The following is a 24,250-nucleotide window of genomic DNA, read 5'->3' on the forward strand; positions in this document are numbered from 1 at the left end:
GTTATAGCACCCAATGCGTAGACGTACACAACGCATGAGGATTCTGTTCTAGCATTAAGATTCTGAACGTATTGTATGCTAAACAACTCATTAACTTAGATTAGTATTTATAGTTTTGCTGAATAGTTTCATGTCCGCTTACCTTAGAAACGTAAAATGCCACGGCAGTGTGCAGATGGGGAGCATGTTAGCTTAGCTTGGTAGCTTCAGCTAGCTCTGGAGCTTGCAGCAGGTCCCGCCTCGGCTCCGCCTCTTTGTCCTTATTTGGAGCAGGCTGGAGTAGGCGGGAGTTGAACTCTGACGTCACTGTCGAGCCGTTAGTGGCCGACTCTGCCTACTAAGGGCTTCTCGGCAACTCTGCAGAATCCTATGGGTGACGTCACGGACCCTACGTCCATTTATATATACAGTCTATGATATAAACGCTGCTGAAGGTTAATCCAATGTCTCTGTGTCACTTTGAAATGATAACTGATAATCCATCATAACATGTCAATAAGAGTAGTTTTCATATAGAGTGTATGAGAGCTTCCGGTTTTGGGCATGCTGGCTGCGCATCACTCTTATTCACCAATGGTAATGTTTAGATGGATTTAGGAACTCCATCTCGATTCTATTGGCTCTAACGGTTCAAATGTGGTGTCAATCATCCAAATCGACCGATGGGTTCCAGAGATATGGTAAATGACCCCAGAGGTGGTTTTTTTTCTTCTAAACCTCTCCAAAAAGGTCAAATTTCACTTGTTTTGCATCAATCTTGATACAGGGTACTTATTATATGTTATAGTTTGGATTCCTAAAGGTTTTTGGCTACTATCCCATCATTCAAGGGTGGTCTTCACTATAAGTAATGTTTTTTTTTAAAGACGGAAACTATAATTTAATTTTTTTTACTATGTTCAATCTGAATTTACTTTAAAAAGCAAAGATAATAAAATAAACATTAAAATACAAAATACATGAATAAAAGTTGCAGTGTAAGATATTAATAGTTCAATTAAAAGCAGCGGCAAAAAGAAAAGTCTTCAGCCTGGATTTAAAAGTAGTCAGAGTTGCAGCAGACCTGCAGGTTTCTGGTAGTTTGTTCCAGATATTTGGAGCATAATAACTGAACGCTGCTTCTCCATGTTTACTTCTGAGTGGTGACAGAAAGCAGACCAGACCTGGTCCTGGAGTAATCTGCGGCCGCGAGCTGTTATGTGCCATCATGACGCGCATGGTGTTATTTTTTATATATATTATAATGAAGCGCGAGCTGTGTGCTCGAGTCTTCCTGTCTGTTGGCTGAACTCTGCTACTCCGCGATGAGGGTCTAACTAACAGCTTCTAACTTCAGCAGCTACATTACCTACGGGTGCGTTCGTTAACAGTAACTGTGCGGAGTCACTCTGGCACAGACTGTGGTGGTGAACAGCTGTTAGAGCGGGCCGTTCAGGTGTTCAGAGCAGACCTCCCTGTCTGAGCGGCAGAGCGTGATGTGAACTGAAACGTTTTTCTGTCGCAATATTATTTAAGGAATCGTTGAGCTAGCTAACTAGCATACATTGTCACTATCAGCTAACGTCAGCTTTCAATCAAGCCAATTGCCTCTAGGAGGTGCTAAACCAAAACGTACATGTAACGTGACACTCCCCGCCTGGTACTGAACATAATAGCACTATTAGAGAACAAACTACTAGGAGGTAAGTAACAGTCTGTGTGACCCCTAGGGGAACATAAGCGCCACCCCCTCTGTGATTGGACGGATGAAGGTCTTTGAGGCCCCTTCTCTGTCAACTTTAAGTTCTAACTTCCGGACCTTACCACCGCTCGCAGGAAACGTTTTCGTAACCAGTGCCATGGGCCACTGGTTTCTTTTCACCTGAGTATTGCGAAGAAGCACCAGATCTCCTTGCTTAATGTTGTGATGGCTCTTTTGCCACTTTGAGCGACTCTGAAGAATTGAGGGATGAAGCCAAGTTGAAGACCTCTCAAATTGCTGAGAGCCTCTGTTTCTGTTGCTGCATTCTGTGAATTGAGTTCAAACTTCTGCGTCAGTCTGGCTCTATGAGGTCATCAGATGTTTCCACAAAAACGTTGTCCTCTGTACGTTGGAAGATCTTACTACCCAGTGAGTCGTCTTCGGTGCGCCAAGCTCAACCACTAGCGAGCTGTGAACTTTCCACGTCAAAAGAACTGCGGACCCCATGTTTATTCTCAGCTAGTTTCTCTTTCGGAGTAAGATGGTTCAGACAGGGCATGAAGTGAGAGTGATGCCCGTTCTCGAGGATGTGAGTGCGGAACACACTTGCATCTTTGGGTTTGTGAGCTGAGTCTAGACAGGCTTCGCCAATGATGACCCAGCCAAGATCCAAGCGTTGGGCATATGGTGCCTCATTGGGTCCATTGTGCTGGTCTCTCACCTTGTGGACTTGTAGGACGTCCCGCCCAAGGAGAAGAAGGATCTGAGCCTCTGGATCAAGTTGTGGAATATGCTGAGCAATGGAGTGGAGGTGAGTGTGACATTCAGCCACCTCTGGTGTAGGTATCTCTGACCTGTCTTTCAGGATGTAGTTGCATTCTATGAGAGTCGGGAGATTAATGCCATCTAAAGGTTGTGCAATGAAGCTTGTGGCTCTCCTTCCAGAAATCTCAGTGAGACCAGCGCATGTCTGTAGTGTGTAGGGAGTATCTGTGCCTTCAACGCCAAAGAGGTCAAAGAACTCTGATCTGGCGAGTGATCNTTTGTGTGTGTGTGTGTGTGTGTGACTGTGGGTGTGTGTGTGTGTGTGTGTGTGTGTGTGTGTGTGTGTGTGTGTGTGTGTGTGTGTGTGTGTGTGTGTGTGTGTGTGTGTGTGTGTGTGTGTGTGTGTGTGGTTTAGTGTGTGCTTGGATACAGGGGCACGTCAGAGGCACTGTCTGCTTTAAATATATTTCAACAAAAATAATCTCTTCAAACTATAAGTGTATACTTCAGCATTGATAGACAGAGCATGTTGAAGTAGAACATTGCAGCAATTTAGTTATAATGTCATGTTTTGGCATGTGTGATTAAACTATAGAATACACCTTTTAATTCCAGGTCATATACTGTACCTAAAATGCTCAAATGCGATATAAGCCTAACCTAACCCTACCCTCAGGAAACAAACAAATTTTTTTTCCAATATCTACTATTGCCTTTCAAAGCCATACATGACTGCTTCTTTATCTCTTCGAAAACATCATTCACTTTCTCTCAACGAAAACCAGTGATGCCTTTTAGATGGATGCCATGCCAACAGTCTTCACACAAAATCAAAGCACACTGTCCCAGTTTTCTGCAATCCGCTTTCATTTCTCCTTTCTGCAGCGCTGCATTGCAAACCAAGAAACAGAACGTTTTATTCCTGTTTGCAGAATGTAATTGAGGTCACCTACCCACTTCTGAAATAAGTGTGCTTAAAATGGTGCTTAACGACAGCGTGTCAGATGAAAACAAAATCAAGACCCAATTAGCTGTATTGCTATGTTGGGGACAGTTTGTACTGTAAATAAAAAAGCAATTAAGTAATTTAAACTGCAGTCTTTACCACAAATAACCCAGAATTCTGATTAATGGTCCAGCAAATAGTCAACTAGTGCTATTTTACACACAATACATGCAACTTTATCATAAATAACAACAACAAATATCTGGTTACTTCATCTCTTCTCATATATTTTGAACCACTTCGTGTTTCACATGAAAGCAGCTGTGGCTATTCAACTGAGGCTGACCAGGGATCAGCTGTTTGCTTTAGGGTTTTTTTTCAACACCACATTAACAATGACATTAACCAGGAGCAAAACACTTGGGGGGTTTGATCCGCCCACACCAACAGGCAGGTGTGAGAGCACGTTCAGTTTGTGTTAGCATCATCTGCAGCCCTAACTGACCACCTGATTTTCCACCTGATGCTTGAGAGCAGTTTCGAATTAGAAACAAAGACCACTTTCTCTCATGGGTTAATGACTTTTCTTTGCATGTGTACATCAATCAAGTTTTCCAAATGTTCATTAACCGTTTAGTGCCACTGTATCTAATTTTTGCAGGCTGTGCGTGATAAAACATTTATGAAAAAAGCAGGAAAGGAAGTCAGCAAAATGGTGTTTGTGGGTTTTTGAAAGGGAGAAAGCTGAAAGGGTCTTCTCTCACACTCTTTTCACATCAAACATTTTGCTGTTGAAACTGTTTGTGACTAAAGGACATGTGAATATTGAACAGCCTCCTCTCTTTCTCTGTTACTGTGCCTAGTGGCAAACAATGAATGTTAAATTCACATTAAAAAAAAAACATTTGCATTTGCAGACAAAATACAAACTGAGAGAGAGCAAATACAACCAGTCTGGTATAGCACATGTGTGAGTGTAATTGACTTCAGCCTGTTTCCTGTGTGTAGTACGTCAGATTGGTAATTGTTATTTGTGCATTTTAATGTCTGTATGTGTGAGTATTTGATAGATGCAGCCGGTGTATAAAACTCAATCCACACAGAGAGGAGCCAATAAAAGCCCGATTGGCTCCAAGAGGGAGACTAGCGAATGTTTGGCAATCAATGCCACGGCTCATTAACGCCCATAATACATAATTAGTGTGTTTGGATATAGAGACGTGGAGCTGATTGGAAGGCGACACACGTTTGCCATTTTCCCCTCAGTCTTCATCGCCTGCATCATTTAGTCCAGCTCTCTCCTCATCAAACGCTGCGTTGCTGTATTAACTCTACAGTCGAGCAAATGGTAAAGACAGCAGAGCTTTACCTCAAACCCTTCCCATACAAATCTTTCTCTCTGGGTTTTGGCCCTCTGACCGCAAATGGAACTTTTCACCCCTGAGTAAAATAAAAATGGAGCCGACGTGCTCATATTTAAATGTGGATTGGAAAAAACAGACTCAAGGAATATATGACACAAGCAATACGTCCATAAGGTTCTTTAATCATTCCTTTTAAAGTCATTAATGTTGTCATTGATCTGTATTTATGGTGTCATTATGACAAATCAAATGTATATTGTTTCAAAAACAGCAACACATTTTTAAAGGGGCCGAATTGATCTTTTTAGACTGGGCTCTGGTTTCAGACAGAGGGTGAAAAGATGTGCTGAAGCACAGGCAGTATGAGAAAAATAAAGAGTTGTTTGAACATTAAAGCATGGAGACATGTCCCAGTAGAGACACTACATACTGATATGAACCCTGAAAATGAGCATAACAGGGCCCCTTTAAATATGTCACCATTATTCCTTGTAAACTGCAGATGTTCAATGAATGGAAAATATGACACTACACAAGCAGTGTTCCATGTGGGTTTCTTTGTGTATAACACAGCAGAACTTGCATATTAATAAAACATACAGTAAAATGTGCCACAAAATACAACCATAAGCAAGCGTTTTCGGGCATTCAGACCAGCTGTTGAGATGTATACTATAACTGGTGTTCCAGCACAAACTTTGGAACACAATCTGTCCCAAAAGGAGACACTCCCAGTCCTCCGACTATGTCACACTCAACCTCTTGAACCATATTTCAGTTCAGTGCTTTGCTGTTAACACCAGGGTATGCTTTACATTTGACTATGATCCTCTATCCTACTATAATAACTGCATCTCAACAGGGTAAGGTCGAGAGCAAGGACATCATTGCTGTCCAGGTAAATCACATCAACCTCCACTGCAGCCCCTCAGGATAAACACACACACACACACACACACACACACATTCCCACCCTCCCCAGTAACCAAAGCGGATCCCTTGCTTCTTGGCTCCCTGAATGTTTTATGTTTACATTCTAGGGCAGAGACTAGCCTATTACCCACACTTGCATATTTTACACACAGTCAAGACACACAACCACAAAGCAGCATACTGATGTTCCCACCCAGCGCCAGGCCTTGAACACATCTCATCTGAAAAATCCTCACCTCACTGACAGGTGAGGTAACTCCAGCTGAATTTCACACTGTGTGATTCAGCTGGCTGCTGACATCGGACCAGCATTCATACTGTACCAACACTCTCGTAACACTCTGATGCACAGACAAGGAGAAAGACGCTTTATACATGGCATATATAGGAATTAACTTCGGGTATAAGAGGACTTTCTTTGCATTTTATTTGTTCTTCAAAAAACTGCAATGCCAAAGGTCCCTTTTATTTTGGATTTCGGTCTTATTTCCATTATTTGTGAATATAAATGTTTGTTATCAAGTTTTGGAGCGTTTGTACGATAAATCAGGCAATTTAATGGCATGACCTTGGGTTTAACAGGATTGTTATGGCCGTTTTTCACAATCTTCATGGCATATTATAAACCAATCGATAGGCAGCTGCAGCCCTAAACAAAGCAGCAGAGGGATTCTGACTTTTGGTACGAGTATAGGTCTTCCAAAAGAAAACATTAGATCCTTCAATTCCTACAATGTAACCCAACGCAGAGTCATTTTCGACACCTGTGAAGTTTGAAACAGCCTTTCTGTTGTTTATAATCTCGATAAGAGTCCAAGAACAGTTTATGAGTTGCTTTCAGGAGAGAAAAAGTGAAGAGCAAACTGGGAGAAAATACAAAACGGTGGCTGATTACACAACACATTAGTCTCATGCAAGCAATTTGACCAGGCTTTCAATTGAATGGTGAAATGGTGATTGTGTAGTTTGATAATTTTAGAAAGGAAATGGTTGGATTATTGATTTTCCTCTTCCATTCTTTATTCTAAATTGCAGCCTACTTAATGATTTTCACACAATGAAAAGCATCTGTTTATAACTTCCAAATGTATGTGCTTGTAAAACCTCAAGACATTACAGATCTTCCCTTCAGTCTGCTGATCACTGCGAAGAATCATCTTCTTGCTTTTGTGTTCACTGCTGTTATGATCATTGAACCAATTGTCGCAGCCATGCTAAAGACATAACCTCATCCCTCCACCCACTCCCTAACCAATCGACAACGCAATCTCCATTGTTTCATCACATTGACATGACGATCTCATTCCCTCGCCGCTGAAACATTATCCCGCAGTTAACTGATGATGAAATGAAGCAAACGGAGAAAAGTAGTCTCCCAGAGGGGTGTTTCAGCTCTAAAATATAAACTCTGCCTTTAAGAGTCCTTCTGAAACTGCTCTAGTAAAGTTACCAGGATGCTGTTTAAAAGCCACAGATTTCAGCTCCTTGTAGACTCATTTGGGGAGCCAAGACTAAAAAGACAAGTTTGAGTGGGATGTCTGCGTTGTAAACGATGTCCTAAGGCAGTCAGTGAAAATCCATATGGACATTCCTCAGGATTATTTTTTCTTTCTTTTCCTTTGATCAGTCAGTCATGGACCCCCACTCACTTTTAGTCCTCCCTCTCTCACCCTGTGGGACTTTAGGATGCAATAGGGGACAACCAAATGCTGTAAAGAAGATTTACTACAACATGGCATCAGAGAGAGGAAATACAGAAGCTGTGGCCAACATCTACATCAAGGCAGGCTTAGAGTATGTTGTGTTCACACAGGAAAGTGATAAAACTTAAGAATACTCAAAGGTGGGAATATCTGTAGTAAATTTGCTTGATTTAGTAGTGTGTTGCTGGGGGAACATATAGTCCCACAGTGCAATGCATAAAGGAAATTCAAGTAGCAAAAACAAAGAAACAGGGGGGAGAGCTTCACAAAGAGCTAACAACTGAAATTAAACATTTTTGGATAAACTTTTGCATTTTCAAATGTAACATTTGAAATGACATAAGATCAAGGATTTTTCCAGGACATGTATTTAAAAATGTTCTGTTTGTACTAAATGGTAAAGTATGTATTAATATTTTTAGATTACTTCAACAACAAAAAAGGTAAAAATAGCTGAATAATGACTGTTTAAAAAACTCTAGCTAAACAAGGCAGTGATTTCAGCAGCCTTAACATTAATTGAAGGCAGACTTGTTTAAATTGTAATGAATACATCTTTAATTATAAACTCACTGTATGATGTTATATTAAAATAATATTCAAAAGATAAAGTATTGAAATAGTTAATTGTGTCCCACAGTGGAAGACTTCATTAATTAACTATTTTCAAAGCTCAGGTGGATTGTACTGCTGCCCCCTAATGAGGAGTGCACATGGGACCCCAGGTGAGTGTAATCAAGTCGTTAGGAGGAGAGAAAAGCCAGCAGGTCTTTCGGCTCAGGAGAGTCAGCACTGAGCAGCTCTCTAGGGACACTACACCTAGCAGAGTGAAGAAATGCTGCTCTGCTCTCCGCATTAAATAAATCCCTCTCACTTAGACCACCTGCTCAAATAAGGACAAATAACCCTGTCTAATATCTTAAGATAAAACTTTAGGTAGCAAAGTGCACCTCAGTTTATGAGCCCCAGAAGCTCAAACATAGGAGCTTTCAGGCCAGCAGACAGCACATCTTGAGCTCTGCTTTAGTATGATTTACAACCCCACTGACTGTAGGTAAACAAAAGGCTGAAGCAGGGTTATCCATCTTGTTGCACATCGCACCACTATTCATCATGGTAGTTTACATGTCAGCCATTTTTATTGCTTTCCTCCGTCAATGCTGGATTATAGTGTTGTCCAGAGACATAACAGACAAATACTCAAAGACACAGTGCCATAAATACAAATCTCCAGGGAAAAAAGGTAAACATAATGTCTCCTCGAGATTAAAAGAGAATAAATGATGAAGTCCAATACTAAAGCCATGTATAGACAGTGTCACTCTACATTTGAGGTCAACTACTGCTTTATTGGTCGTTTTATTATCAGGTTTAAAATATATCCAATATGCAGGACTAATATGTAAAAAGCTACTCTTCCAATCACCAGATCAAAAAGCAGGGCTGAAATAAAGATGAGCGCAGACTCTTTGGTGTAAAATTCTGATGTAAGTGGGGGAAATCTTCTTGATGTACATGGCAAACGTATTTCATCTTAAGTGATATTCCAAACTGGCTACAAAACAGCCAAAAAGAAGCACACAGAGAGGCTGACTAACAAATCCGCCTCACTCCTGCCATAATGCAACAATGTGTTTCCCACTTCTGTGCTGTTGAAGCTCTGGCCACAAATAGCCAGTTTGTCATATCTATATGGCATAAGTGGGTTAGCATCTCTTAACGTATACCCTGAGGAGTTCCCATTATAATCATGAACAATTAAATACGCACTGTTTCAATCTCACTGTGCAGATTCTGCACGTTAGTCATGTGCCTGTGTGCAGTCTCGTTGTAGTGTTTCTCAGGGACCTTTCGCTTCAGTTATTTTCATTTAATATGGCACTTTGGAAGAATGTTGTATCCATTTATAATAGCTTTGAATTAAATAGGGGAAAAGGCGTGCAATAGCTGTTTGTGTTTCACCAACTGAAGAATAATTCACTTAACAGTGGGGCTTTTGGTTGATCTAATTATGACGTGTTCAATATCATATAGAAACTAACAAGTATGGAAGCGTTTATCTCAATTTTTCAATCCAAAATGTATCTTTCTTGGGGCTAAAAACATTTAACATATAACCCCCTAACCCTAACCCTAACCCTAAACCTTGCATATCACGTAACTTTGAAATGTCCCTTTCCTAACCTAGTTGTTTCCCTTATAAAATTGTATGCATGTGGCGAGCGGGATTTGACACGTTGTTAGACATTAGTTAAACACAAGAACAATTAGGAACTACTTTCCGTAAGATATTGTAGAAAAACTTGTATAGGGATATGATAATTATTGAGTTTGTGTCTACAATTTCTCTGACTAAGTCTGGAACATGAAATAGACATGAGACCTGTGCAGCAACACAGAAAGAAACCTAGACAAACCGTATGTCGACTTTTACACTTCCGACCAGATGGAGAGATTAGTATTGATCATGACATCCCCAAAGACATGAGCTTTAATGGGCAACTCACATTATCTGCCATCAAAGATCAAGTCTTAAGAGAGACATTAGAAGTCATTTCATGAGGCTCGTGACATCCTGTGTATTTCAATGAAACTAATTATATCTATCTGTTATCAATGACTTGCTATTGAAGCTGCTATGCCATTGAGTGAATACACCTCTACTCTCTTCTTTTGGCTGTTTCTCTTGTTAGAATATAGGGACCATTTGATTATTTCTCATAAACTCAACCAGACAATGATACATGTTGCAGTGCTGTAATACTCATCAGTCGGTTCTCTATAAACCAGGTCTTTATATATATAAACCACAAAGCTCTCCACCATATTAATTTATCTACATGAATTCAACTTTCAACCCCTCGTTAGCCCATGTGATTTCAGCAAAACTGCACATTTTTGGATGTTATATAATGCATAGCAGTGAGTATATTGTGAGGTGGGATCAGATGTTCCGAGAAGAGTGTGGAGGATGGAGATTAGCTTTTCGAAGTGCCCCCACTTTGAATGACAGCCCATCCACCCACTCCACCTCCACCTCTGGGAAGCAATACCGAGAAGAAAAGACCCCCACCCCCCTCATAGTCCTAAGAGCCTTGAGCATCTGGAAAAAGCATCGTTGACATACATAGAGGTCTGTGCATGAACGGCTTCTGCAGGGTCTTTACATTACAGAAAAACATCTCGGCGAGATCAGAAGAACATAAATGTCCCTGTGAAATCACATCCGTTGCTCTTAGCTCAGATACATTGGAGGGACGACAGAAGTTGCCTCTGGCTCCTTATGAAAGATTTACAAGAAAGTTTTTAAAGATTTGTCAGAGACAGGGATTGGACTTCAATCTCCGTCTTTCTTCCTTTTTAGATGAAGCCAGCGGGTGCCGAAGGAAGACTTGATATTTCAGTTGGGACATAGTGGACTGAAGAAAGTAAAAATAAACATGCAGAGTATAAACATTACTCCATCTCAGCGCAGGGTTGTTCATCTGGAAGAAAACTTTGACCGTGGGGCATTTTATGTTCTGAATCTAAATGAACCATATACAGTCATCTGTGCGTAGGAACAACACTTAACAGCTCTGTACGATTGAACTAACTGAGGTTGCATGCTGCTTTTTCAAAATCCAATACTTTCTATTTCAATTTTGAGGCTGCCAATAGCCGCTATGAAAATATGAGATATATTCTTTTTTAAAGGGCGGTTAGTGTTACTTTTTATTTTTTTATTTTGGGTTAACGTAGACCGCATCCTGGGTAAGCTCTACTTTGTATGCTGTCATGCTGCTAAAGTGGTAGATATGAGTCTTGTCTTAAAGGAATACTTAGACATTCTGGTAGATACATTTATTTGCTTGATTTCTACCACTATCATAAAAAGTAGCTGCGGCAAAGGTTACAAAATGGTCCTATTAGCATGTCTAAACCTCCATATTACCATTGTTTGCTCCTATCTACCAGAAAAAGTCTAAAAATAACCAATGCAGTTGGATGTACGTTAAGTGCTTGACTATTTCTTGGCCAGGTAAAGTCATCTCCTAAAGTGAAGTCCCTGCACCTGGCTGAAAAAATGTCTGTAACAAAATCCCCTTGACATTGATTGTAGAAGATTTGTATTGACTTTAATGTGAGAGACCTTTCACTATCCAAATAAATCTTTTTTGGTTGGCTCTTCAGCTACCCAATGTAACTTCCAAGCTTCTATTTACAGAAAAGTTCCTAATGGTTCAGTCTGTATGCTTCAACTTCCAAGTTCTGGGAGATATGATTCAGGCTGCTGAAGCAAATATCAAGCTGAGTCTGAGTCTAACCCTAATCCCCGTGTTTTCTTCTTGCAATGGTGAAAAAGCCTCTCAAATAATATTTAGACCATAGACACAATAAAGCACACCACCAGCGCAGTAACACTAAGAATAACAGTGACAATAAACCGTTGCTATATTGAAACATATTTCAGTGGAATCCAATTCGTTGTTACATTTCAAACAGTTCAGTTTTAGGTCACCCCATAGAAACATATTGTAAGAGTCTACATTATTTGATGATAGATTGGGATTTTATCTTTCATATGAATCAAACAGAATCATACCTTATAAAAACAGGTCGACAAATTACATTTCCAGGCCAGTGTCTGCCTTGCAAACCAATACATCAACGCACCCTGTCCCCTATTCTTAATGATTTAGTCACAGTGAGATGTAGGTCTCCAGTGCCAGGTAACTCAGTACTGGAGCTGGGGGGAAAAAGCTGTCAGAAAGTAGGGCAGAGAGAGGGAGGGCTGGTTCGTAGACCTGCACGTCTTCAGAGTGTTTGATCCTGACCACGGTGGCTTAGCTTCACGTGCTCTCTGGCTGGCCCAGACTCAGCAGCGCTCTAAAAATACCTGGCATGTCTGCGCGGCCAGGTAACCTCAATACGAGCTACACACTAAGTTAAGCCTTCACACTAAGACCCCTGAAGGCTGCATTACTGTAACTATTTGCTACTAGTGTTGTAAATATATCTATTGCATCGTAAATGAAACATTTAAAAACATGCAATCCCTTATGGGTACTATCTTTAATTGAAATCTATAAAGAATTACAATTGAACCATTAAAAGAGATATATTTGTGATGTATTATGGTTCATTTCTCTCTCTTTTTTAGCCGTTGAGATGACTCAGAAACACATTTTTATTGTTGTAAATGAGGACCATTTTCCTTTTGAATCTTTTCACTGTAGGACTACCTGTGGTGTTTATGTGTTACACACTCAATGGGAGTTTCCCTTTGAACTGGTATGGGGCAGATGTACACACACTCTTTCTTTCTCTCACACACACACACACGCAGTTTTCCAAGTGGAGCAATTTTTTCATCCTGTCACAGACTCCCTGTCCATTTCACTCACACACTTCCACTTCCAGGGTCCAGTGGCAGGAAGAGTGGGTACTTGATAAAGCCTCTAACAGGACAAGACGGAGACAAGCTCAGGAAATTAGGGGAAGGCCAATTGTCTTGATCTCACACACACACAAGCTTGAGCACTAACAGAAGAAGATAATGGTCTTGTTAGCCCCATGAGGCCATGGTGAGAAATAAAACACAGCAGGGGTGGTAGTTTTGATTCCGACAGCATGAGGAGGAGGGTTCAGCACATCTGCCAGTGTGTTGTCTTTACACACACACACACACACACACACACACACACACACACACACACACACACACACACACACACACACACACACACACACACACACACACACACACACACACACACACACACACACACACACACACACACACACACACGACACACACACACAACACACACACACACACACACACACACACACACACACACACACACACACATACACACATAATGATACTGTCGTGCTGGTGTAAATGAACCATTAGACCCGAAGCTGAATTTGAAAATGTCCACACACTCATATAGAGCGAAACAACTCCAGAGGGGCTCTGTGGTGACCGTTTCCTCTTCCTGTTTCCTGCAGCTTCAACTGAGACTTGAGATGAGTCAGTCCTCAGGAGAGTTACTGCAAGCTCTCTCACACACACACACACACACACACACACACACACACACACACACACACACACACACACACACACACACATGCAAATACTTAACACGTAGCCACTCAGAGTCACACTCACTTGCAAGTATCTTATTCCCACATTCATATTTAAAAGGGTCCATGAAGCATTTTAATGTCATGGAATCCCCTTCAGAAAAAACATGCAATGTTAACATAACTACTGTCGCGCTCCAGCCCTACTGATGTCAATATTTCTCCAATTTCATTTGATTTCCATGAAACCCTACAGTTGGCTGCCTAATGACTTGTCTTAATCTTTTGCAGTCTCACAGTTTCCTGTTTTCACAAAGAAGGCTGATTTTGTTTAACCATGTTAAAAAGGTGGTCTGTAAACATTTCCATTGGCAGTTAGACCACAATCTGAACCCCCTCTGGAAGGAAAATAATGTGCATGTCTTAACCTCATTAAATTACTTGCATTGTTAGCAAGAAAACATAAGAGATAAAAAAGCCTAACTGATGTATAAGCGTTATAAAACGTCTCCTTTTCAGGGGTATTGAACTGCCTGCATAAACTTAGCAAAACTTTAACATAAGCAGCTAGTGTAGAGCTGTCATTGGCAGATGTGACTTAATAGCAGTGTGTCATTGATTTGGACAACTACACAGTTATCAATAAATGCCATGTCACATTGGAATGCCAGGATTATTTTTTTACTTTAAACAGGGAAAATTAAACTCAGTTTGAAACCGAGCCATTGTAGAAACTACACCTTACACCCCTTTTCCAATGTAATGGCCTCTTAAAGCTACAAACGCCCTCGAAACAACATATTTTTTCTGCATATGTCACTGTGTTGGAGAGCAGTTATGTTCATTACCCAACCCACACGCTCGTCATCACAAGCCTGCTTCACTGCCTTTGTAGAAGTGTGTATTTGTGTGTGTACATATGGCAGAAAGAGCCTTTGGTTTCCAGATAAAATACCCCTACAAACCGCGATGGTTGCCACGGCTAAGATATCTAGTGTGCTCACGCAGGGATCAAACAGATGTCCGCAATCATCACAGAAGTTTCTCTCACGCTGAAACAATCAAAGAAACAATCCATGTCAGCTGCATCTGGCGAGCATGGAGGGCGCAGAGCTCTCTGGCTGAGCAATCTTCTGCCAGCAAGGGTTGGGTGGGTGTGTTTTTCCACATGTGTTCATGCATTCACGCTCGAGGAAAGCCAGTTGATTTGAAAAGCAAGATTTGATTGGAGGCTGATGTCATGCAGTCAGTCACTGGGAGTCCTTGGATTATACACAAAGCTTTCAGCACAAGAGCCCTAGTGCTGGTTTCATGAAATGACTGTGGACACAACAATGACTCCAAATGCATTGTGAGAGTAAGTGAAGCAGCTTTTTCAGACACAGCATGAACACTGGGAGTCAAAGTACACGCAAAGTGTGACAAAAACTGAACTATGTGCATACATACTATGACTTATACCTTAAAGATAAGCATGTTTGCAGATGACACCTCTTTATAACTAGCAATAATCCACATTGCCAACTACATAGACCTTCGTCAGAGGCAACTGCATTTCACAATGTCTTTCAGAGAAAGGTCTGTTGTACAGCTGTCTGCCAATAAAATCAATGCATCTCTTCAGCCAAGCATACAACATGCTAGGCACCTCTGCAGAGTTCTAACCAATATAGGCTTTTAAAACCCCCATTGTCTGCCCATAACATGAAAACCGTACATCATTTCACATTGTTCTATTTGAATCATGTGTCAAGAAATGCTTTTAGACATAATTGGTGTAAGGTTTTGCAGTAGAAGGCCCGACCAATGAACCATGGTGGGTTCAGGGCTCCTTAAGGCTGACTTTTTAATTGCTGGTTTAACCGACTTGACACCCACGCATCTCTAAAGTAAAACCTCCTACACAGCACTTCAAGACTAATCCTCATGAGGGTAGCCCGGGTCTGGGATGAACCTCCGAACGCCGATATTTGATTTCAATAAAAATACAATACTAAACCAATATATTGACCATCAACTACAGTGATTTAGTCTTATTGGCAGCTGTTACAAAATGTCTCCAAAGCAACCACTGTTACTGCAGCTTGGCTCTGCACTCAGAAACACCCCGAGTATCCATTAGCACGTAGCAGACATATGATATCTGACCACATAGATCTGCTGGAGAGAGCAGAGATGAAGGACAAAGGAAAGAGACAGTGAGGGAGAGATGGGGGGGGGGGTGCCTCGTCAGGAGATGCATCAGCCTTTAGTGGGTTTCTGAGGTTAAATTTATCACAGTCAACGGAGGAGGAAGACACTAATCAATAACCCCTCTCTGTCTGTCTCCCTCTTCCTTCCCAGCTTTGCCTTGCCCTCCCCCGGGCTGTCGCTTTCCACCCCCCACCCAAAATGATAAGTGTCTTCATCCACCTAAAAGTGCTAGAGAGGTGGAAAAAGGAAATAGATTAGGGCCCACTGGGGCTGAGTTGACACTGTCTTTGTATGCAGAGTTCTTTTTAAAATGTCTTGCCTTTAAGAGTTCTGTAGTGAACTTCTACCTTTAATATGGAAGTGTGTTGTCAGCACTCACCTGAAGGACATAAAAATCAGCAAAAATACTAACACATTGATTGATTCCATCAAGGGCCAAGAGTTTGGCTTGCAGATTGACTAAGTGTAGAGGTAGGTTTGAGTGTAACAGGCTTCTTTAAAATCTTTGACTGTTTAATGAAACTGCCACATAGTATCTACATTAACGTTGGTTGATTTCATTGCCGATGAAAAAATAAAAAGCAGCTGCAAAAACATAATTTTCACATTATACGGCTAAACACATCCAGGTGTGACAACTCTTGGCCCGTCTAAAGGAAGTTGCAGCAAATTAGCATAGTCTAAACTTTGTACTCTAAAGAATGGAACGCGCAGATGATCTGAGGTGACTTTACGGAGTCAGCCCACAGAGTTCATCAATCACCCAGAAGTGTTTTGTGTCTCCACAACCTGTAATCATAGCTTCATGTTAACTTCTGTTTTTCATATTATGGTCAAAACTGAAATATTACACAAAAACAAATTCATAAAACAGTTATTTAAAAGAAGGCCTCTAGCAGTAGCTTCACAACAACATGAAGCTATTGTCATGTCTAAGAAACTTATTGTGAAAGTTTATTCTTTATGTTAGTTTTGTCTTGTCCCTTTGTCCTGTGCTTTATGTTTATTCCAATAAGTAATTCTCCCTCTCATTTCAGGCCTCCACTCTCCCCGCCCCTATCTGTCTCCTGTGTCCGTGATTGTTTTCCCCGCCCTGATTGTTTCCACCTGTTTCCCCTTACCCCGTGTATATATTGTGCTAGTCCCCTCCTGTCCATTACCAGTTTGTTTCCTTATTTAGGATACACATACAAGCCTACTCCATGGACATATTACGTTCCTCTAAGCTCACGATCATAGTCCTTGTTTTTCCTCGAAAGAGTGTTATTGTTTTTCCCTATTTTGTTACTGTGACAATACCAGTAAAGTCTTTATTTTGAACACTACCTGAGTCTGAGTTGAGTCGTGCATTTGAGTTCATGCCTCAGAGTTCACCCCTTGACAGCTATAAGAGTATCATATAACTCTTTCCAAGACAGGAAATAAACACATTTCCTCAAATCTCAGAAGTTTGATGATGTAGATATTGATGTTTCACTGGCATACTTCACTCTCATTATTTGTTTCATCATATTAGTTACTTTGTGTATGTATTAAGTCATAAACTGTTTTGTATGATTTGAGATGATATTGTGTTGCTTTATGAATAAGATACGAAGCAGTTGTGTGGTCAGTGAGTACATCACAATCAGCTGATTGAATGACAAGCACAGCAGCAAACATGATGCACTACTGTTATAGGTTCTTGGTAAACTAAAGGATGCTGCATTATTTAATAGGTCATCCCATGACACTCGTTTTTTCCAAGTACTAAGCAGCTGTCCATCATGTGACTGTTAGTATGGAGAGCTCCTGTCAGCACTTTGATTCTATTTTTGAAAGGCGCTGATTCGAGACGACTGGAATTAGCAATAGAATAGAAGTGAGACAGTTAGTCATTCCCTCTCAGGGCTGACGCATGTATTTTCAATCATGTCACAACATAGAATACATGACGTTTTTTCACACGAGATCAGAGGGTCATTTGGTTACGTCAGCAAAGCTATATGCTCTATTCACTGAATGTGGAATTGTCTCTAGGACAGTAAAACTAGTGATGCTTACGGTGAAATACGCAGTTTTATGTTTCGCCTCCTTCAACTGGAAGCCACATAATGCTTCTGCAAATTAACAAGAAAACTGATATTGTAGCTCTCAGTATCTTCTGTACAGACTTTATAATATCATCTCTCTCTCTCTCTCTGCCAGGTGTGCATCAGTGTGTGTTCATGCCACGTTTCTCTTCTCCCTACAGAGCCAAACAACCCTCCATGTGTCTACAAGACAGATGTGCAAACCAGATGTTTCTGCACTGAGGGGAAAGGGCTACAAACAGGCCTGTTGTATTTGTCAGTGTTTCCTACTTTTGCAGTGTTGTGTGGATAGAGTTTGAATCCAAAAACACCATGAGCTGTTTATCATCAGATGTATGTGTGTTATCACAAATTCAAATACACAATCTCCTTCTGAGTCCGGTCATGTTTCCTAAGACCTGGATCTCATCAGGGACCCGTCCTTTACTGCTGGATTCTTTCCCAGTTTTTAAGGTGGAGGAGTGAGGAAGAATTTTCAGGGTGTATGGTTAAGGTTACCTCATGTGGGTTCAGTTCAAAACATGTCTGCTATAACAGCAGGCAGGGAAGTACTTTAGGTTTGCGAAGAACAACTGTTAAAGCCTCAAACAGACTCATGAAGACTACCAAGTAGGCTACAGGTTATATTGTATTCAGAAGCAGTCCCGCACCTATTTGTATACACACAAATATAAATGCTGGAATTTGCAGGTGAGTGGCAGCTTGCTCCCTTCCCTCCTTTCCTCACTCCATTAACCTCTGAAGAGGCATCCAAGCGAGGATTACGGGCCCTGCTTACTGTCTAATTTCAGAGATGTTAAATTCACTCTGGGTAATGTGGGATTCACTCGAGAGAGTCATCAAAGTGTTGTGACTGAGCAAACTGAAATCACTTAAGGGAAATCACAAGGAAATTGGACATCACAAAAACTGAAAATGAGTGTGCTTGAAATTAGTGTAGGGTCTCATCTGGAACTAGACAGGAGACAATGATACATTTGACAGAAAAATGCAACCTCCCACTGTTATCAAGATTAGCCATTTAGCCATTCAGTGTCATGTTATCAGAGGGCTACCTGAGAAAGGATTAAGCATAGCCTATTGGCCATTGTTTGAGGAGCCACGGAGTAACCACCAATAAATCTTAGTCGTTTTTGGGAACATTCCTTATACACAACTAACAGATGTGGAATTCACACAGAAAAAAAAGTAGAAAATGTAAAATATTAAACCGTAGTTCAACCTCTGAGAAATGGACTACACTTCGCATTCTTGCTAGAAGTTAAATGATACCACTCTGCTGTCTGCTAAACTACAGCCAGCAGCCTGTTAGCCGGTTAGCATACTCGAACAGTGTCAAACAGCTAGCATAGGGGAGAAGGGGGTAAGTTGAGCCAGTGGGTAAGTTGAACCACCCCCTGTAACCAGGCAACGCCTTATAGTTGTAATTAAGTGACCAGAAATTATGCAAGCTCCATCCATTTCTCATTGCCTGTGAAAGAGAGATACTCATTGTGTTCTGGTAAGTAAACATTTTTACAAAAAAAAGTTTTTTGCTTGTCAAAGTACATTTTCTAGATGTCAGCTATATCGGCTGTCATGTCAAAAAAAAAGTATCCAGGTTTAAACATACTGTATATTGTATATGTTGCTGTGTTGGAAGCGTATTAAACCATGTGAATCATTAAGCTAAAGATGACTCTGAATTGTAATGCTCGGCTATTTTTTCTAAAATGGTGGCTATGGGGTAAAGTGAACCATGGGCCTTGGGTAAGTTGAGCCAGTTTTTCTATGGAGAAATTAATGAAAGTAGGCCAAGTTGATAATAAGAGCTCATTGTAGGCTATACATTTAAAGTTGAATTTACCCTGTGTTTGATTGGTAAGATGTATGAAATTGTATCACCATTTGTATGATTACTTTTCCTTGAAATGTCAAAAAGAAATCAATCAATTCAATCGAAATGTATATTAAAAATATTTAAAAATATTTGAAAAACTAAGCTTGTATTTGGTTTGTTATTTATTGTTTATAGTTAACTTTAAGATTTGTTGTAGGTATGCCCGGGTTTGAACAGGTATGCCCAGGTTTGAACACTGGTTCAATTCCCCCCCCATCTGGATCAACTTATCCCTACACTGGGGCAAGTTGAGCCACAAGACTTTTTTTTTTCAAGAAGTAATATTTTCACTGCCCTTGATCAAATATTAATTATTATCATTGCCATTGATAGGAGACATCCTGAAATATAGGTGTGTGTTTCCATTTTTACTATGTGTCATTTCTCCTTGCTTAGAACACAGCACAACTAAAACATGGCTCAACTTACCCCACTCTCCCCTACATGTAGCGTACATGTCATTATGCAAAACACAAAATACTGTTCAGGACAAAACTGACCTTAACAAATAAGTAATTATTTAGTCAAACATGTATCAATAAAAATCATAGTCAATGGTATTTCATGTATTCCATGTATATTTATTTATGTTTGTCTCTCAGCAACACTATTTTCATTTTTCTTTACAGCTTTTCAACAGTTTTTTAATGATAGCTACTTGCTTGTTTGTTTGTCCACTCAGGTAAATGTTAAAATGTATTTCAATGGTGACACATTTAGCAGTTTTCAAACATAACACAATGCGTAGCAAATAGATAATCATGGGATAGGGTTAATTCGTTGATTTATGTAACAGTATTGAGGGACAAACTTATTTCACACCAGTAGACTACGTTGCGTTAGGGTGAATATTTGCCAGCTTTTATTTTGAAATTGTTTAAGAGCTTCCTGTTTCGAATGCATAAAGACAGCAGCAAGTTCTGTGGACAGTTTGCTGTTGTTGACGGACTTATTCGCCACAGGGTCTAGAGCGGAAAAATGGCTCTCATAATGGCATTTTGCACTTTAATCTTCAATGTTTTATGCTTGCCTCTTCATCTGATCAAAGCACTCGGCATGTATGAAATATACAAACGTGTCTTCCCTATTTGTTTGTACCGATGTTCAATAATATACAACAACAAAATGCACGACAAGAAGAAGGAGCTGTTTCGCAGTCTACCCGAGTTCAACAGGCATGGCAAGCAGCTCACTATTTTGGAGATCGGCTGTGGAACTGGCACCAATTTTCAGTTTTATCCACCCGGATGCAAGGTGATCTGCACTGACCCCAACCCTCATTTCAAGAAATACCTGAAGAGCAGCATGGAAGGGAACGACCACATCACGTTTGACAGATTTTTGGTGGCGTCGGGGGAGGACATGGGGGCTATTGAGAGTGAGTCGGTAGACGTTGTTGTGTGCACCCTGGTGCTCTGCAGTGTCAACAACATCCCGAAAACCCTGCAGGAGACACGGCGCATGCTGAGACCGGTAAGACCCTGACTCCTGAAATAAGAACAAGTCCAAAGTCAAGGCCTGTATTTCTATTGAGGCTACTGTTCTAATCCTGTGTAACTACTGGATTAATCATTCACCATTGGAGATTAAAAACGTGCTCACTAAACAAACAACAAGCAAAGAAGTCTACATTATTTATATATTTGTTTTAACACATGGATACAAAAAAATTACGAGTTGCAAAAATGATCCCTAACACATGTCTTACATCACACTAGCCAAATTAAGATTGTTTAATTCCTTAGGTTGTTGTTACCAATTCATTTATCACAACCTTTAACCTACCTGCACTATTGCTTCTTGATACCTTTGACCTGTATGGCGACATAAATGGTGCCCTTATCTTTTTACTTTATATATATATTGAAACTCAGTAGTTCAATCCAGAATGTCAAGTTTAATATAAATATTAAGCCTGTGTTGTAATTTAATTTCACTTAATTCTCCTCAGATATGTAAGCCTGAGGCAAAAACAATTTAACAAAAAAAGCATTCATTATAAAACATGAACTATTTCTAGGGGACATAGGTGGAGCACATGTATCAGCACATTATACACAACAATTATATATGGATGCACTCATGGTTTTATATAATTTAGTGCTTACTTGATCATTTTTCTGTAAATACACAAAACATGTGTGTGCTATAATGCAGGGGGAGGTAGAGATGTCCCGATCCGATCACGTGATCGGGGATCGGAGCCGATCACGTGATTTTCAAAAGATCGGAATCGGGAGAAAAAAATCGGGGATCGGGATTTTTTTATTTTAAAAAAAGAAAAAATTATAAATACTTTTAAAAAAAATTTTTATTCAATGTTACAAAACAAAAATGACCATGTTCAAGTCTTAAAGTCATCCTGAGGCCTTAGTTTTAGTTTCAAATTACACAACATCATGTATGTGTTGCTTCTTTGGGGCTTGTTTTCATAGACCTGGTTGCTTATTTCTCTCAAATCTGGCAACAGAGTGGGCAGGGCGCAGTGTCTAATTGTAGCAGTAAGCTAACGAGTACTGATAAGCTTTATTTTGTTTTGTTTTTGGTCCAAGTCTGCAGCAACTGAAAGCTGATCCAATGCTGCTGTGAAAAAAAAGAAGTGATATGGTCCATGTTGGATAGAATAATCCAATTAAATTAAAAAAATAACCCTTAAGGGTGAGCGAGAGCGAGAGGAGAATGCGAATGCGTGTTTTTTTCTTTTTTTTGCGGTTCTCTTTAATGCATTGCAATACAAGATCTGGATGCGGGAAAAATCGGTAATCGGGGCGAGAGAGTGTTTCAACAACAAATGATCGGGAATCGGATCGGGTGAGGGGCAAAAAAAAGGTGATCCGGGACATGCCCTGAGGGGGAGGCCACATTATGGGTCTTTAAGACTGGATGGCTGACAGATTATGGGCGGTATTATGTGTTTGGGTCCAATGTGTTTGTAGTAGGAGAATCAGATTCTCTTTTTAAACATGCTAGAGAGAGAGAGTGCGAGCGCGATGAATATGCACTAGCCAGGTGGCAATGCGCGAGGTGATATTATATTATATTATGATTTTACTATATTGATGTATGGGGAGTTCGATACGGTTAAGTGGAACATGTCAGAAAGCAAAACACACAAAAGAGAGAGAGAGAACAAAGAGAGAGAGCAGAGAGAAAAAGAAAAAGTTCAAGGTACCAAAAAACGAGAAGAGCATTCTCAAATAAGTCTCTCCATGCGAGAGCGAGGGGCAAGAAGAAGCCGAGAAAATGGCAGTGGCATAAGCCTAACATTATTTGAGAATATTCAAAAACTCGGACCTTCAAATTTTAGCGGACATTTTTTGGCCAGGGGTTTTTTTTTTTTTTAAGAGCTTTAATTTTTTTTTCCCAAAGAGGCATCCTTGCAAAGGTTTTTTTTTTTTTTTTATTTTTTTTTTCACCCATTTTTTAATTGCTTTTTTAAACCCCTTTTGCTTTTTTTTTTTTTGAAAAATTTACAATTAAAAAAAGTGGAATTTGTAGGATTTTTTGAAAATTAATGTTTTTTTTTTTTTTTTTTAAACGAGAACATAAAGGGCCAAGGAAAAATTTTTCAAGAAGGGGAAAGCGAGCAAATTTTTTTTTTGAGCCCCTTCTTGCTTCTTTTTAAAAAACGGCTTTTTTTTTTTTTTTTTTTTTTTTTTAAAGGGTCCATATGTTTCAACACCGCGTTCAATAATTAAAAACATTCCCACAAAGTTTGTAAACAATCTCCCGCTCTCTTTTGAACCGCGGGTTTTATAGTTTTTTTTTTTTTTAAGTACAGTTTTGCGGTTTGAGTTTTGGAAGCCCCGGTTTTTGTTTGTTTTTTTTTTTTTTTTTAAGTGAGCTTTTGGTAATTTTTTTTTTTTTTTTCGGTAAGTTTTTTTTTTTTTACATCGTTTGTTTGCAATTCCACCTTCCCTGCCAAAGCAACCCATAGCCTCCTTCCAACAGCTTTTATCAGGAACCGTAATTTACTTCTCTTTCCTCGCCCCCCCCCTTTTTGCTTGCTTCTTTCTCCCTTTTTCCTTTCTTCCCGCTCCCCGGTTAAAACACGGCAAAAAAACAGTACAGAAGTAGTTTGGCCAGTTTTGCCAATTAAGGTTCTTAAAACGCTTTGTGGGTTGCCTTTTGTTTAAACTGCCTTTTTTCCCAAGCCCGTCTTCCTTTTTTTTGTTTGTTTTTTTTTTTTTGTGTTTTTTTTTTTTTTTTTTTTGTTTTTTTCAACCCTTGTCTTTGTGTTTGTTTTTTTTTGTTGTGTGCGTGGTGGGGCTTTTTTTTTTTGTTTTTTCCCCACTCCTGGCTTTTTTTCCCGGCCTAACCCTTCCCTCCACCCTTGCTTTTGCAATCAGCTTTGGTTTGCAAACCCCTCCCCGACTTACACCACCTGCTTTCCATCAAGCCATTTGTTTTTACAACGGCCAATATTTCAACGGAGGCTCCCACAACCCTTTTTTCTCGCGCCCAAGAAAATTTTCGTCCCAAGTTTATTCAGCCCGTATCTTCCGCGTCTCTCCCCTTCCGGGTAAGCACAAGCCCCACCCGGTAAGGTGTTGGAGTTGCATTAGGATAACGCGAGATAACCGGCTCGAATACTTTGCGCATTTTAAAAGTTTTTTTTCTTTTTTTTTTCTTGTTTTTT

General features: G+C 40.1%; 1 protein-coding gene and 1 pseudogene across 1 annotated transcript in view; one reads left to right on the forward strand and one right to left on the reverse strand.

Moving 5' to 3' along the window:
• The window catches only part of vav3 (vav guanine nucleotide exchange factor 3), an 83,674-nt gene that overhangs the window by 41,552 nt on the left and 17,872 nt on the right, over window positions 1-24,250 (reverse strand). The window lies entirely within an intron of this gene.
• Window positions 20,550-21,209, forward strand: LOC104955775 (methyltransferase-like protein 7A pseudogene; annotated as a pseudogene).

Source organism: Notothenia coriiceps, unplaced genomic scaffold (genome assembly GCF_000735185.1).
Source record: "Notothenia coriiceps isolate Sejong01 unplaced genomic scaffold, NC01 NC01_scaffold00024822, whole genome shotgun sequence".
NCBI classification, from domain to species: domain Eukaryota; kingdom Metazoa; phylum Chordata; class Actinopteri; order Perciformes; family Nototheniidae; genus Notothenia; species Notothenia coriiceps.